A 16,783-nucleotide genomic window follows, 5' to 3' on the forward strand; every position below is an offset into this window, starting at 1 on the left:
TGAATGTATGACATTGTTCTACATTCTGTCCATCAACTGTGTTTTTTGCAATTTCACCCTGAGTGTGCTGGGGATGCTCAGACGTGAGTCCCAGGCTCTCCACACCTCTGGAGTCAAGCTATCCAGGCTGATGAAGGCTGATAGCCAGAAACCGGTCCTTGGATGCTTGATTCCGGTCTGGGAAAGACATGGCTTGGTAGTTCGGACTGGACTGTTCCCATGAGGCACAGGGTCAGAGCTGATTTGCATATAGCCAGTGTCTAACCCAGGGTGGTGTGGAGTGCAAAAAAACGATGGATTTAGGCCCAGATCCTTGTACTGGGGTGAATGTATGACATTGTTCTACATTCTGTCCATCAACTGTGTTTTTTGCAATTTCACCCTGAGTGTGCTGGGGATGCTCAGACGTGAGTCCCAGGCTCTCCACACCACTCGAGTCAAGCTATCCAGGCTGATGAAGGCTGATAGCCAGAAACCGGTCCTTGGATGCTTGATTCCGGTCTGGGAAAGACATGGCTTGGCAGTTCGGACTGGACTGTTCCCATGAGGCACAGGGTCAGAGCTGATTTGCATATAGCCAGTGTCTAACCCAGGGTGGTGTGGAGTGCAAAAAAACGATGGATTTAGGCCAGATCCTTGTACTGGGGTGAATGTATGACATTGTTCTACATTCTGTCCATCAACTGTGTTTTTTGCAATTTCACCCTGAGTGTGCTGGGGATGCTCAGACGTGAGTCCCAGGCTCTCCACACCACTGGAGTCAAGCTATCCAGGCTGATGAAGGCTGATAGCCAGAAACCGGTCCTTGGATGCTTGATTTCGGTCTGGGAAAGACATGGCTCGGTAGTTCGGACTGGACTGTTCCCATGAGGCACAGGGTCAGAGCTGATTTGCATATAGCCAGTGTCTAACCCAGGGTGGTGTGGAGTGCAAAGAAACGATGGATTTAGGCCCAGATCCTTGTACTGGGGTGAATGTATGACATTGTTCTACATTCTGTCCATCAACTGTGTTTTTTGCAATTTCACCCTGAGTGTGCTGGGGATGCTCAGACGTGAGTCCCAGGCTCTCCACACCACTGGAGTCAAGCTATCCAGGCTGATGAAGGCTGATAGCCAGAAACCGGTCCTTGGATGCTTGATTCCGGTCTGGGAAAGACATGGCTTGGTAGTTCGGACTGGACTGTTCCCATGAGGCACAGGGTCAGAGCTGATTTGCATATAGCCAGTGTCTAACCCAGGGTGGTGTGGAGTGCAAAAAAACGATGGATTTAGGCCCAGATCCTTGTACTGGGGTGAATGTATGACATTGTTCTACATTCTGTCCATCAACTGTGTTTTTTGCAATTTCACCCTGAGTGTGCTGGGGATGCTCAGACGTGAGTCCCAGGCTCTCCACACCACTGGAGTCAAGCTATCCAGGCTGATGAAGGCTGATAGCCAGAAACCGGTCCTTGGATGCTTGATTCCGGTCTGGGAAAGACATGGCTTGGTAGTTCGGACTGGACTGTTCCCATGAGGCACAGGGTCAGAGCTGATTTGCATATAGCCAGTGTCTAACCCAGGGTGGTGTGGAGTGCAAAAAAACGATGGATTTAGGCTCAGATCCTTGTACTGGGGTGAATGTATGACATTGTTCTACATTCTGTCCATCAACTGTGTTTTTTGCAATTTCACCCTGAGTGTGCTGGGGATGCTCAGACGTGAGTCCCAGGCTCTCCACACCACTGGAGTCAAGCTATCCAGGCTGATGAAGGCTGATAGCCAGAAACCGGTCCTTGGATGCTTGATTCCGGTCTGGGAAAGACATGGCTTGGTAGTTCGGACTGGAGTGTTCCCATGAGGCACAGGGTCAGAGCTGATTTGCATATAGCCAGTGTCTAACCCAGGGTGGTGTGGAGTGCAAAAAAGACGATGGATTTAGGCCCAGATCCTTGTACTGGGGTGAATGTATGACATTGTTCTACATTCTGTCCATCAACTGTGTTTTTTGCAATTTCACCCTGAGTGTGCTGGGGATGCTCAGACGTGAGTCCCAGGCTCTACACACCACTGGAGTCAAGCTATCCAGGCTGATGAAGGCTGATAGCCAGATACCGGTCCTTGGATGCTTGATTCCGGTCTGGGAAAGACATGGCTTGGTAGTTCGGACTGGACTGTTCCCATGAGGCACAGGGTCAGAGCTGATTTGCATATAGCCAGTGTCTAACCCAGGGTGGTGTGGAGTGCAAAAAAACGATGGATTTAGGCCCAGATCCTTGTACTGGGGTGAATGTATGACATTGTTCTACATTCTGTCCATCAACTGTGTTTTTTGCAATTTTACCCTGAGTGTGCTGGGGATGCTCAGACGTGAGTCCCAGGCTCTCCACACCACTGGAGTCAAGCTATCCAGGCTGATGAAGGCTGATAGCCAGAAACCGGTCCTTGGATGCTTGATTCTGGTCTGGGAAAGACATGGCTTGGTAGTTCGGAATGGACTGTTCCCATGAGGCACAGGGTCAGAGCTGATTTGCATATAGCCAGTGTCTAACCCAGGGTGGTGTGGAGTGCAAAAAAACGATGGATTTAGTCCCAGATCCTTGTACTGGGGTGAATGTATGACATTGTTCTACATTCTGTCCATCAACTGTGTTTTTTGCAATTTCACCCTGAGTGTGCTGGGGATGCTCAGACGTGAGTCCCAGGCTCTCCACACCACTGGAGTCAAGCTATCCAGGCTGATGAAGGCTGATAGCCAGAAACCGGTCCTTGGATGCTTGATTCCGGTCTGGGAAAGACATTGCTCGGTAGTTCGGACCGGACTGTTCCCATGAGGCACAGGGTCAGAGCTGATTTGCATATAGCCAGTGTCTAACCCAGGGTGGTGTGGAGTGCAAAAAAACGATGGATTTAGGCCCAGATCCTTGTACTGGGGTGAATGTATGACATTGTTCTACATTCTGTCCATCAACTGTGTTTTTTGCAATTTCACCCTGAGTGTGCTGGGGATGCTCAGACGTGAGTCCCAGGCTCTCCACACCACTGGAGTCAAGCTATCCAGGCTGATGAAGGCTGATAGCCTGAAACCGGTCCTTGGATGCTTGATTCCGGTCTGGGAAAGACATGGCTTGGTAGTTCGGACTGGACTGTTCCCATGAGGCACAGGGTCAGAGCTGATTTGCATATAGCCAGTGTCTAACCCAGGGTGGTGTGGAGTGCAAAAAAACGATGGATTTAGGCCCAGATCCTTGGACTGGGGTGAATGTATGACATTGTTCTACATTCTGTCCATCAACTGTGTTTTTTGCAATTTCACCCTGAGTGTGCTGGGGATGCTCAGACGTGAGTCCCAGGCTCTCCACACCACTGGAGTCAAGCTATCCAGGCTGATGAAGGCTGATAGCCAAAAACCGATCCTTGGATGCTTGATTCCGGTCTGGGAAAGACATGGCTTGGTAGTTCGGACTGGACTGTTCCCATGAGGCACAGGGTCAGAGCTGATTTGCATATAGCCAGTGTCTAACCCAGGGTGGTGTGGAGTGCAAAAAAACGATGGATTTAGGCCCAGATCCTTGTACTGGGGTGAATGTATGACATTGTTCTACATTCTGTCCATCAACTGTGTTTTTTGCAATTTCACCCTGAGTGTGCTGGGGATGCTCAGACGTGAGTCCCAGCCTCTCCACACCACTGGAGTCAAGCTATCCAGGCTGATGAAGGCTGATAGCCAGAAACCGGTCCTTGGATGCTTGATTCCGGTCTGGGAAAGACATGGCTTGGTAGTTCGGACTAGACTGTTCCCATGAGGCACAGGGTCAGAGCTGATTTGCATATAGTCAGTGTCTAACCCAGGGTGGTGTGGAATGCAGAAAAACGATGGATTTAGGCCCAGATCCTTGTACTGGGGTGAATGTATGACATTGTTCTACATTCTGTCCATCAACTGTGTTTTTTGCAATTTCACCCTGAGTGTGCTGGGGATGCTCAGACGTGAGTCCCAGGCTCTCCACACCACTCGAGTCAAGCTATCCAGGCTGATGAAGGCTGATAGCCAGAAACCGGTCCTTGGATGCTTGATTCCGGTCTGGGAAAGACATGGCTTGGTAGTTCGGACTGGACTGTTCCCATGAGGCACAGGGTCAGAGCTGATTTGCATATAGCCAGTGTCTAACCCAGGGTGGTGTGGAGTGCAAAAAAACGATGGATTTAGGCCAGATCCTTGTACTGGGGTGAATGTATGACATTGTTCTACATTCTGTCCATCAACTGTGTTTTTTGCAATTTCACCCTGAGTGTGCTGGGGATGCTCAGACGTGAGTCCCAGGCTCTCCACACCACTGGAGTCAAGCTATCCAGGCTGATGAAGGCTGATAGCCAGAAACCGGTCCTTGGATGCTTGATTCCGGTCTGGGAAAGACATGGCTTGGTAGTTCGGACTGGACTGTTCCCATGAGGCACAGGGTCAGAGCTGATTTGCATATAGCCAGAGTCTAACCCAGGGTGGTGTGGAGTGCAAAAAAAGTATGGATTTAGGCCCAGATCCTTGTACTGGGGTGAATGTATGACATTGTTCTACATTCTGTCCATCAACTGTGTTTTTTGCAATTTCACCCTGAGTGTGCTGGGGATGCTCAGACGTGAGTCCCAGGCGCTCCACACCACTGGAGTCAAGCTATCCAGGCTGATGAAGGCTGATAGCCAGAAACCGGTCCTTGGATGCTTGATTCCGGTCTGGGAAAGTCATGGCTTGGTAGTTCGGACTGGACTGTTCCCATGAGGCACAGGGTCAGAGCTGATTTGCATATAGCCAGTGTCTAACCCAGGGTGGTGTGGAGTGCAAAAAAACGATGGATTTAGGCCCAGATCCTTGTACTGGGGTGAATGTATGACATTGTTCTACATTCTGTCCATCAACTGTGTTTTTTGCAATTTCACCCTGAGTGTGCTGGGGATGCTCAGACGTGAGTCCCAGGCTCTCCACACCACTGGAGTCAAGCTATCCAGGCTGATGAAGGCTGATAGCCAAAAACCGATCCTTGGATGCTTGATTCCGGTCTGGGAAAGACATGGCTTGGTAGTTCGGACTGGACTGTTCCCATGAGGCACAGGGTCAGAGCTGATTTGCATATAGCCAGTGTCTAACCCAGGGTGGTGTGGAGTGCAAAAAAACGATGGATTTAGGCCCAGATCCTTGTACTGGGGTGAATGTATGACATTGTTCTACATTCTGTCCATCAACTGTGTTTTTTGCAATTTCACCCTGAGTGTGCTGGGGATGCTCAGACGTGAGTCCCAGCCTCTCCACACCACTGGAGTCAAGCTATCCAGGCTGATGAAGGCTGATAGCCAGAAACCGGTCCTTGGATGCTTGATTCCGGTCTGGGAAAGACATGGCTTGGTAGTTCGGACTAGACTGTTCCCATGAGGCACAGGGTCAGAGCTGATTTGCATATAGTCAGTGTCTAACCCAGGGTGGTGTGGAATGCAAAAAAACGATGGATTTAGGCCCAGATCCTTGTACTGGGGTGAATGTATGACATTGTTCTACATTCTGTCCATCAACTGTGTTTTTTGCAATTTCACCCTGAGTGTGCTGGGGATGCTCAGACGTGAGTCCCAGGCTCTCCACACCACTGGAGTCAAGCTATCCAGGCTGATGAAGGCTGATAGCCAGAAACCGGTCCTTGGATGCTTGATTCCGGTCTGGGAAAGACATGGCTTGGTAGTTCGGACTGGACTGTTCCCATGAGGCACAGGGTCAGAACTGATTTGCATATAGCCAGTGTCTAACCCAGGGTGGTGTGGAGTGCAGAAAAACGATGGATTTAGGCCCAGATCCTTGTACTGGGGTGAATGTATGACATTGTTCTACATTCTGTCCATCAACTGTGTTTTTTGCAATTTCACCCTGAGTGTGCTGGGGATGCTCAGACGTGAGTCCCAGGCTCTCCACACCACTCGAGTCAAGCTATCCAGGCTGATGAAGGCTGATAGCCAGAAACCGGTCCTTGGATGCTTGATTCCGGTCTGGGAAAGACATGGCTTGGTAGTTCGGACTGGACTGTTCCCATGAGGCACAGGGTCAGAGCTGATTTGCATATAGCCAGTGTCTAACCCAGGGTGGTGTGGAGTGCAAAAAAACGATGGATTTAGGCCAGATCCTTGTACTGGGGTGAATGTATGACATTGTTCTACATTCTGTCCATCAACTGTGTTTTTTGCAATTTCACCCTGAGTGTGCTGGGGATGCTCAGACGTGAGTCCCAGGCTCTCCACACCACTGGAGTCAAGCTATCCAGGCTGATGAAGGCTGATAGCCAGAAACCGGTCCTTGGATGCTTGATTCCGGTCTGGGAAAGACATGGCTTGGTAGTTCGGACTGGACTGTTCCCATGAGGCACAGGGTCAGAGCTGATTTGCATATAGCCAGAGTCTAACCCAGGGTGGTGTGGAGTGCAAAAAAAGTATGGATTTAGGCCCAGATCCTTGTACTGGGGTGAATGTATGACATTGTTCTACATTCTGTCCATCAACTGTGTTTTTTGCAATTTCACCCTGAGTGTGCTGGGGATGCTCAGACGTGAGTCCCAGGCTCTCCACACCACTGGAGTCAAGCTATCCAGGCTGATGAAGGCTGATAGCCAGAAACCGGTCCTTGGATGCTTGATTCCGGTCTGGGAAAGACATGGCTTGGTAGTTCGGACTGGACTGTTCCCATGAGGCACAGGGTCAGAGCTGATTTGCATATAGCCAGAGTCTAACCCAGGGTGGTGTGGAGTGCAAAAAAAGTATGGATTTAGGCCCAGATCCTTGTACTGGGGTGAATGTATGACATTGTTCTACATTCTGTCCATCAACTGTGTTTTTTGCAATTTCACCCTGAGTGTGCTGGGGATGCTCAGACGTGAGTCCCAGGCGCTCCACACCACTGGAGTCAAGCTATCCAGGCTGATGAAGGCTGATAGCCAGAAACCGGTCCTTGGATGCTTGATTCCGGTCTGGGAAAGTCATGGCTTGGTAGTTCGGACTGGACTGTTCCCATGAGGCACAGGGTCAGAGCTGATTTGCATATAGCCAGTGTCTAACCCAGGGTGGTGTGGAGTGCAAAAAAACGATGGATTTAGGCCCAGATCCTTGTACTGGGGTGAATGTATGACATTGTTCTACATTCTGTCCATCAACTGTGTTTTTTGCAATTTCACCCTGAGTGTGCTGGGGATGCTCAGACGTGAGTCCCAGGCTCTCCACACCACTGGAGTCAAGCTATCCAGGCTGATGAAGGCTGATAGCCAAAAACCGATCCTTGGATGCTTGATTCCGGTCTGGGAAAGACATGGCTTGGTAGTTCGGACTGGACTGTTCCCATGAGGCACAGGGTCAGAGCTGATTTGCATATAGCCAGTGTCTAACCCAGGGTGGTGTGGAGTGCAAAAAAACGATGGATTTAGGCCCAGATCCTTGTACTGGGGTGAATGTATGACATTGTTCTACATTCTGTCCATCAACTGTGTTTTTTGCAATTTCACCCTGAGTGTGCTGGGGATGCTCAGACGTGAGTCCCAGCCTCTCCACACCACTGGAGTCAAGCTATCCAGGCTGATGAAGGCTGATAGCCAGAAACCGGTCCTTGGATGCTTGATTCCGGTCTGGGAAAGACATGGCTTGGTAGTTCGGACTAGACTGTTCCCATGAGGCACAGGGTCAGAGCTGATTTGCATATAGTCAGTGTCTAACCCAGGGTGGTGTGGAATGCAAAAAAACTATGGATTTAGGCCCAGATCCTTGTACTGGGGTGAATGTATGACATTGTTCTACATTCTGTCCATCAACTGTGTTTTTTGCAATTTCACCCTGAGTGTGCTGGGGATGCTCAGACGTGAGTCCCAGGCTCTCCACACCACTGGAGTCAAGCTATCCAGGCTGATGAAGGCTGATAGCCAGAAACCGGTCCTTGGATGCTTGATTCCGGTCTGGGAAAGACATGGCTTGGTAGTTCGGACTGGACTGTTCCCATGAGGCACAGGGTCAGAACTGATTTGCATATAGCCAGTGTCTAACCCAGGGTGGTGTGGAGTGCAGAAAAACGATGGATTTAGGCCCAGATCCTTGTACTGGGGTGAATGTATGACATTGTTCTACATTCTGTCCATCAACTGTGTTTTTTGCAATTTCACCCTGAGTGTGCTGGGGATGCTCAGACGTGAGTCCCAGGCTCTCCACACCACTCGAGTCAAGCTATCCAGGCTGATGAAGGCTGATAGCCAGAAACCGGTCCTTGGATGCTTGATTCCGGTCTGGGAAAGACATGGCTTGGTAGTTCGGACTGGACTGTTCCCATGAGGCACAGGGTCAGAGCTGATTTGCATATAGCCAGTGTCTAACCCAGGGTGGTGTGGAGTGCAAAAAAACGATGGATTTAGGCCAGATCCTTGTACTGGGGTGAATGTATGACATTGTTCTACATTCTGTCCATCAACTGTGTTTTTTGCAATTTCACCCTGAGTGTGCTGGGGATGCTCAGACGTGAGTCCCAGGCTCTCCACACCACTGGAGTCAAGCTATCCAGGCTGATGAAGGCTGATAGCCAGAAACCGGTCCTTGGATGCTTGATTCCGGTCTGGGAAAGACATGGCTTGGTAGTTCGGACTGGACTGTTCCCATGAGGCACAGGGTCAGAGCTGATTTGCATATAGCCAGAGTCTAACCCAGGGTGGTGTGGAGTGCAAAAAAAGTATGGATTTAGGCCCAGATCCTTGTACTGGGGTGAATGTATGACATTGTTCTACATTCTGTCCATCAACTGTGTTTTTTGCAATTTCACCCTGAGTGTGCTGGGGATGCTCCGACGTGAGTCCCAGGCGCTCCACACCACTGGAGTCAAGCTATCCAGGCTGATGAAGGCTGATAGCCAGAAACCGGTCCTTGGATGCTTGATTCCGGTCTGGGAAAGTCATGGCTTGGTAGTTCGGACTGGACTGTTCCCATGAGGCACAGGGTCAGAGCTGATTTGCATATAGCCAGTGTCTAACCCAGGGTGGTGTGGAGTGCAAAAAAACGATGGATTTAGGCCCAGATCCTTGTACTGGGGTGAATGTATGACATTGTTCTACATTCTGTCCATCAACTGTGTTTTTTGCAATTTCACCCTGAGTGTGCTGGGGATGCTCAGACGTGAGTCCCAGGCTCTACACACCACTGGAGTCAAGCTATCCAGGCTGATGAAGGCTGATAGCCAGATACCGGTCCTTGGATGCTTGATTCCGGTCTGGGAAAGACATGGCTTGGTAGTTCGGACTGGACTGTTCCCATGAGGCACAGGGTCAGAGCTGATTTGCATATAGCCAGTGTCTAACCCAGGGTGGTGTGGAGTGCAAAAAAACGATGGATTTAGGCCCAGATCCTTGTACTGGGGTGAATGTATGACATTGTTCTACATTCTGTCCATCAACTGTGTTTTTTGCAATTTTACCCTGAGTGTGCTGGGGATGCTCAGACGTGAGTCCCAGGCTCTCCACACCACTGGAGTCAAGCTATCCAGGCTGATGAAGGCTGATAGCCAGAAACCGGTCCTTGGATGCTTGATTCTGGTCTGGGAAAGACATGGCTTGGTAGTTCGGACTGGACTGTTCCCATGAGGCACAGGGTCAGAGCTGATTTGCATATAGCCAGTGTCTAACCCAGGGTGGTGTGGAGTGCAAAAAAACGATGGATTTAGTCCCAGATCCTTGTACTGGGGTGAATGTATGACATTGTTCTACATTCTGTCCATCAACTGTGTTTTTTGCAATTTCACCCTGAGTGTGCTGGGGATGCTCAGACGTGAGTCCCAGGCTCTCCACACCACTGGAGTCAAGCTATCCAGGCTGATGAAGGCTGATAGCCAGAAACCGGTCCTTGGATGCTTGATTCCGGTCTGGGAAAGACATTGCTCGGTAGTTCGGACCGGACTGTTCCCATGAGGCACAGGGTCAGAGCTGATTTGCATATAGCCAGTGTCTAACCCAGGGTGGTGTGGAGTGCAAAAAAACGATGGATTTAGGCCCAGATCCTTGTACTGGGGTGAATGTATGACATTGTTCTACATTCTGTCCATCAACTGTGTTTTTTGCAATTTCACCCTGAGTGTGCTGGGGATGCTCAGACGTGAGTCCCAGGCTCTCCACACCACTGGAGTCAAGCTATCCAGGCTGATGAAGGCTGATAGCCTGAAACCGGTCCTTGGATGCTTGATTCCGGTCTGGGAAAGACATGGCTTGGTAGTTCGGACTGGACTGTTCCCATGAGGCACAGGGTCAGAGCTGATTTGCATATAGCCAGTGTCTAACCCAGGGTTGTGTGGAGTGCAAAAAAACGATGGATTTAGGCCCAGATCCTTGGACTGGGGTGAATGTATGACATTGTTCTACATTCTGTCCATCAACTGTGTTTTTTGCAATTTCACCCTGAGTGTGCTGGGGATGCTCAGACGTGAGTCCCAGGCTCTCCACACCACTGGAGTCAAGCTATCCAGGCTGATGAAGGCTGATAGCCAAAAACCGATCCTTGGATGCTTGATTCCGGTCTGGGAAAGACATGGCTTGGTAGTTCGGACTGGACTGTTCCCATGAGGCACAGGGTCAGAGCTGATTTGCATATAGCCAGTGTCTAACCCAGGGTGGTGTGGAGTGCAAAAAAACGATGGATTTAGGCCCAGATCCTTGTACTGGGGTGAATGTATGACATTGTTCTACATTCTGTCCATCAACTGTGTTTTTTGCAATTTCACCCTGAGTGTGCTGGGGATGCTCAGACGTGAGTCCCAGCCTCTCCACACCACTGGAGTCAAGCTATCCAGGCTGATGAAGGCTGATAGCCAGAAACCGGTCCTTGGATGCTTGATTCCGGTCTGGGAAAGACATGGCTTGGTAGTTCGGACTAGACTGTTCCCATGAGGCACAGGGTCAGAGCTGATTTGCATATAGTCAGTGTCTAACCCAGGGTGGTGTGGAATGCAAAAAAACGATGGATTTAGGCCCAGATCCTTGTACTGGGGTGAATGTATGACATTGTTCTACATTCTGTCCATCAACTGTGTTTTTTGCAATTTCACCCTGAGTGTGCTGGGGATGCTCAGACGTGAGTCCCAGGCTCTCCACACCACTGGAGTCAAGCTATCCAGGCTGATGAAGGCTGATAGCCAGAAACCGGTCCTTGGATGCTTGATTCCGGTCTGGGAAAGACATGGCTTGGTAGTTCGGACTGGACTGTTCCCATGAGGCACAGGGTCAGAACTGATTTGCATATAGCCAGTGTCTAACCCAGGGTGGTGTGGAGTGCAGAAAAACGATGGATTTAGGCCCAGATCCTTGTACTGGGGTGAATGTATGACATTGTTCTACATTCTGTCCATCAACTGTGTTTTTTGCAATTTCACCCTGAGTGTGCTGGGGATGCTCAGACGTGAGTCCCAGGCTCTCCACACCACTCGAGTCAAGCTATCCAGGCTGATGAAGGCTGATAGCCAGAAACCGGTCCTTGGATGCTTGATTCCGGTCTGGGAAAGACATGGCTTGGTAGTTCGGACTGGACTGTTCCCATGAGGCACAGGGTCAGAGCTGATTTGCATATAGCCAGTGTCTAACCCAGGGTGGTGTGGAGTGCAAAAAAACGATGGATTTAGGCCAGATCCTTGTACTGGGGTGAATGTATGACATTGTTCTACATTCTGTCCATCAACTGTGTTTTTTGCAATTTCACCCTGAGTGTGCTGGGGATGCTCAGACGTGAGTCCCAGGCTCTCCACACCACTGGAGTCAAGCTATCCAGGCTGATGAAGGCTGATAGCCAGAAACCGGTCCTTGGATGCTTGATTCCGGTCTGGGAAAGACATGGCTTGGTAGTTCGGACTGGACTGTTCCCATGAGGCACAGGGTCAGAGCTGATTTGCATATAGCCAGAGTCTAACCCAGGGTGGTGTGGAGTGCAAAAAAAGTATGGATTTAGGCCCAGATCCTTGTACTGGGGTGAATGTATGACATTGTTCTACATTCTGTCCATCAACTGTGTTTTTTGCAATTTCACCCTGAGTGTGCTGGGGATGCTCAGACGTGAGTCCCAGGCGCTCCACACCACTGGAGTCAAGCTATCCAGGCTGATGAAGGCTGATAGCCAGAAACCGGTCCTTGGATGCTTGATTCCGGTCTGGGAAAGTCATGGCTTGGTAGTTCGGACTGGACTGTTCCCATGAGGCACAGGGTCAGAGCTGATTTGCATATAGCCAGTGTCTAACCCAGGGTGGTGTGGAGTGCAAAAAAACGATGGATTTAGGCCCAGATCCTTGTACTGGGGTGAATGTATGACATTGTTCTACATTCTGTCCATCAACTGTGTTTTTTGCAATTTCACCCTGAGTGTGCTGGGGATGCTCAGACGTGAGTCCCAGGCTCTCCACACCACTGGAGTCAAGCTATCCAGGCTGATGAAGGCTGATAGCCAAAAACCGATCCTTGGATGCTTGATTCCGGTCTGGGAAAGACATGGCTTGGTAGTTCGGACTGGACTGTTCCCATGAGGCACAGGGTCAGAGCTGATTTGCATATAGCCAGTGTCTAACCCAGGGTGGTGTGGAGTGCAAAAAAACGATGGATTTAGGCCCAGATCCTTGTACTGGGGTGAATGTATGACATTGTTCTACATTCTGTCCATCAACTGTGTTTTTTGCAATTTCACCCTGAGTGTGCTGGGGATGCTCAGACGTGAGTCCCAGCCTCTCCACACCACTGGAGTCAAGCTATCCAGGCTGATGAAGGCTGATAGCCAGAAACCGGTCCTTGGATGCTTGATTCCGGTCTGGGAAAGACATGGCTTGGTAGTTCGGACTAGACTGTTCCCATGAGGCACAGGGTCAGAGCTGATTTGCATATAGTCAGTGTCTAACCCAGGGTGGTGTGGAATGCAAAAAAACGATGGATTTAGGCCCAGATCCTTGTACTGGGGTGAATGTATGACATTGTTCTACATTCTGTCCATCAACTGTGTTTTTTGCAATTTCACCCTGAGTGTGCTGGGGATGCTCAGACGTGAGTCCCAGGCTCTCCACACCACTGGAGTCAAGCTATCCAGGCTGATGAAGGCTGATAGCCAGAAACCGGTCCTTGGATGCTTGATTCCGGTCTGGGAAAGACATGGCTTGGTAGTTCGGACTGGACTGTTCCCATGAGGCACAGGGTCAGAACTGATTTGCATATAGCCAGTGTCTAACCCAGGGTGGTGTGGAGTGCAGAAAAACGATGGATTTAGGCCCAGATCCTTGTACTGGGGTGAATGTATGACATTGTTCTACATTCTGTCCATCAACTGTGTTTTTTGCAATTTCACCCTGAGTGTGCTGGGGATGCTCAGACGTGAGTCCCAGGCTCTCCACACCACTCGAGTCAAGCTATCCAGGCTGATGAAGGCTGATAGCCAGAAACCGGTCCTTGGATGCTTGATTCCGGTCTGGGAAAGACATGGCTTGGTAGTTCGGACTGGACTGTTCCCATGAGGCACAGGGTCAGAGCTGATTTGCATATAGCCAGTGTCTAACCCAGGGTGGTGTGGAGTGCAAAAAAACGATGGATTTAGGCCAGATCCTTGTACTGGGGTGAATGTATGACATTGTTCTACATTCTGTCCATCAACTGTGTTTTTTGCAATTTCACCCTGAGTGTGCTGGGGATGCTCAGACGTGAGTCCCAGGCTCTCCACACCACTGGAGTCAAGCTATCCAGGCTGATGAAGGCTGATAGCCAGAAACCGGTCCTTGGATGCTTGATTCCGGTCTGGGAAAGACATGGCTTGGCAGTTCGGACTGGACTGTTCCCATGAGGCACAGGGTCAGAGCTGATTTGCATATAGCCAGAGTCTAACCCAGGGTGGTGTGGAGTGCAAAAAAAGTATGGATTTAGGCCCAGATCCTTGTACTGGGGTGAATGTATGACATTGTTCTACATTCTGTCCATCAACTGTGTTTTTTGCAATTTCACCCTGAGTGTGCTGGGGATGCTCAGACGTGAGTCCCAGGCGCTCCACACCACTGGAGTCAAGCTATCCAGGCTGATGAAGGCTGATAGCCAGAAACCGGTCCTTGGATGCTTGATTCCGGTCTGGGAAAGTCATGGCTTGGTAGTTCGGACTGGACTGTTCCCATGAGGCACAGGGTCAGAGCTGATTTGCATATAGCCAGTGTCTAACCCAGGGTGGTGTGGAGTGCAAAAAAACGATGGATTTAGGCCCAGATCCTTGTACTGGGGTGAATGTATGACATTGTTCTACATTCTGTCCATCAACTGTGTTTTTTGCAATTTCACCCTGAGTGTGCTGGGGATGCTCAGACGTGAGTCTCAGGCTCTCCACACCACTGGAGTCAAGCTATCCAGGCTGATGAAGGCTGATAGCCAGAAACCGGTCCTTGGATGCTTGATTCCGGTCTGGGAAAGACATGGCTTGGTAGTTCGGACTGGACTGTTCCCATGAGGCACAGGGTCAGAGCTGATTTGCATATAGCCAGTGTCTAACCCAGGGTGGTGTGGAGTGCAAAAAAACGATGGATTTAGGCCCAGATCCTTGTACTGGGGTGAATGTATGACATTGTTCTACATTCTGTCCATCAACTGTGTTTTTTGCAATTTCACCCTGAGTGTGCTGGGGATGCTCAGACGTGAGTCCCAGGCTCTCCACACCACTGGAGTCAAGCTATCCAGGCTGATGAAGGCTGATAGGCAGAAACCGGTCCTTGGATGCTTGATTCCGGTCTGGGAAAGACATGGCTTGGTAGTTCGGACTGGACTGTTCCCATGAGGCACAGGGTCAGAGCTGATTTGCATATAGCCAGTGTCTAACCCAGGGTGGTGTGGAGTGCAAAAAAACGATGGATTTAGGCCCAGGTCCTTGTACTGGGGTGAATGTATGACATTGTTCTACATTCTGTCCATCAACTGTGTTTTTTGCAATTTCACCCTGAGTGTGCTGGGGATGCTCAGACGTGAGTCCCAGGCTCTCCACACCACTGGAGTCAAGCTATCCAGGCTGATGAAGGCTGATAGCCAGAAACCGGTCCTTGGATGCTTGATTCCGGTCTGGGAAAGATATGGCTTGGTAGTTCGGACTGGACTGTCCCCATGAGGCACAGGGTCAGAGCTGATTTGCATATAGCCAGTGTCTAACCCAGGGTGGTGTGGAGTGCAAAAAAACGATGGATTTAGGCCCACATCCTTGTACTGGGGTGAATGTATGACATTGTTCTACATTCTGTCCATCAACTGTGTTTTTTTCATATGAGGCAGCAGAGTTTTTCAAGCAGGTGTTGAAGCTCATGTGTTCTTTTTACTGCACAAATTGATTCACTGAGTAACGAAGGTCAGCCTAAGATCTTTCTTGCCACCCTCAGCTGAGTAGAGGTGCCTAATACCTTTTTGTTATGAAGATGTTATCTTCTATATGGGTGTCATAATGCTGATGGTATTTGAAGGGGGGAAATAAAAAGACTGAGTTTAAACAGCTCACTGGGGAAAGGGTCTCGTTGACATTCCCAATCTGGCCACCAGAAGAAAACTTACCCTGACAAAGGTCAGCAGCTCAAGCCCATCAAGTGCTATGAGTGCTACGAGTATGGACACTACAAAGGGGATCCCAAGTCCAACAAAAGCACTGAGTCCCATTGAAGGAAAGGTTGAAGGGGTGGACACTCCAGCTCGCAGTGGTCTGACATCCCTTGCGGGGTGTCCATCTCGAGACTAAGACGGAATCCCACAGTCTCTCACTTCAGGTAAAGGGGTTGGCTTTATCTTAGGTGAATTTTTGGCTCTACACCTACATACATGCTAGGGACACTTAGGTACATCTAGTTAGGGTTGCATCATAGGAGTACGCATTATTATTGTCATGTATTTATATACCTGCCTGTATTCATTGTATTAGCACTATGGAAGGAATCTACCATCCATTTACACTGTTGGTGCTTATAATCATTTATATCTTTTGTGTCTTATGGTTGTTACAGCACACCTATTTTACATTAAAATGACGCTGGTTCAATAAATGCATATTGAAAACGTCCCCATTGGTTATTCTGTGGATCTCCTTGAGGCAAAGTGAGCATGAGTGACTGAGCACTGTACTGTTCCACGATCCCTAATGGGACAGAGTTGTCATGTTCGATAGTTGCCAAGAACTATTCTCTCCTTGGTAAGAGGAGTTTACAGTGGCACTGTGAGCTAGCTAGGTATACAGGCGAACATACCCGGTGGGGGTGTCTGGAATCAAACTGGACACCAATCCCACAGTCTATGTTGTCTAAACGCCCATATCCTACATAGGTTTATAGGAGATAAATGACAGTTCAGGACCTCCGTCTTGTCACATTCAATCGCAGGTAGTTTCCCTCCATCCATATGGCCACTGCCTGCATACAGTTTTAAAAGTTGGAGGCAGTCGCATCGATGTCCCTTGAGACAGACACAATGATTTGGGTGTCATCAGCATTGGAGAGAGCTTGGAGCACAAAAGATCTAATACGTTTCGCCAGTGGGGAGATATACAGGTTGAACAGAGTAGGGCTCATAGATGAGTCCTGTGGAACCCCACATGGCATCATTATGGGCTCAGAGAGAAACTTATCCACCATAACCTTCTGTGACCTGTCACTTAGAAAAGATGCCAAGAGGGTTTCCCCGAAGAAGGTGTGGCTGACAGGAGCACAAACTTCATGTCTGTTTATATGCTGCCAATGTGCAAGGAGTGTGGGGTAACATACAGGTTCCCCACCCCTTACCATCCACAAACCA

The sequence above is a fragment of the Lissotriton helveticus genome, chromosome 10, assembly GCF_964261635.1.
Source record: "Lissotriton helveticus chromosome 10, aLisHel1.1, whole genome shotgun sequence".
In the NCBI taxonomy this organism is placed as follows: domain Eukaryota; kingdom Metazoa; phylum Chordata; class Amphibia; order Caudata; family Salamandridae; genus Lissotriton; species Lissotriton helveticus.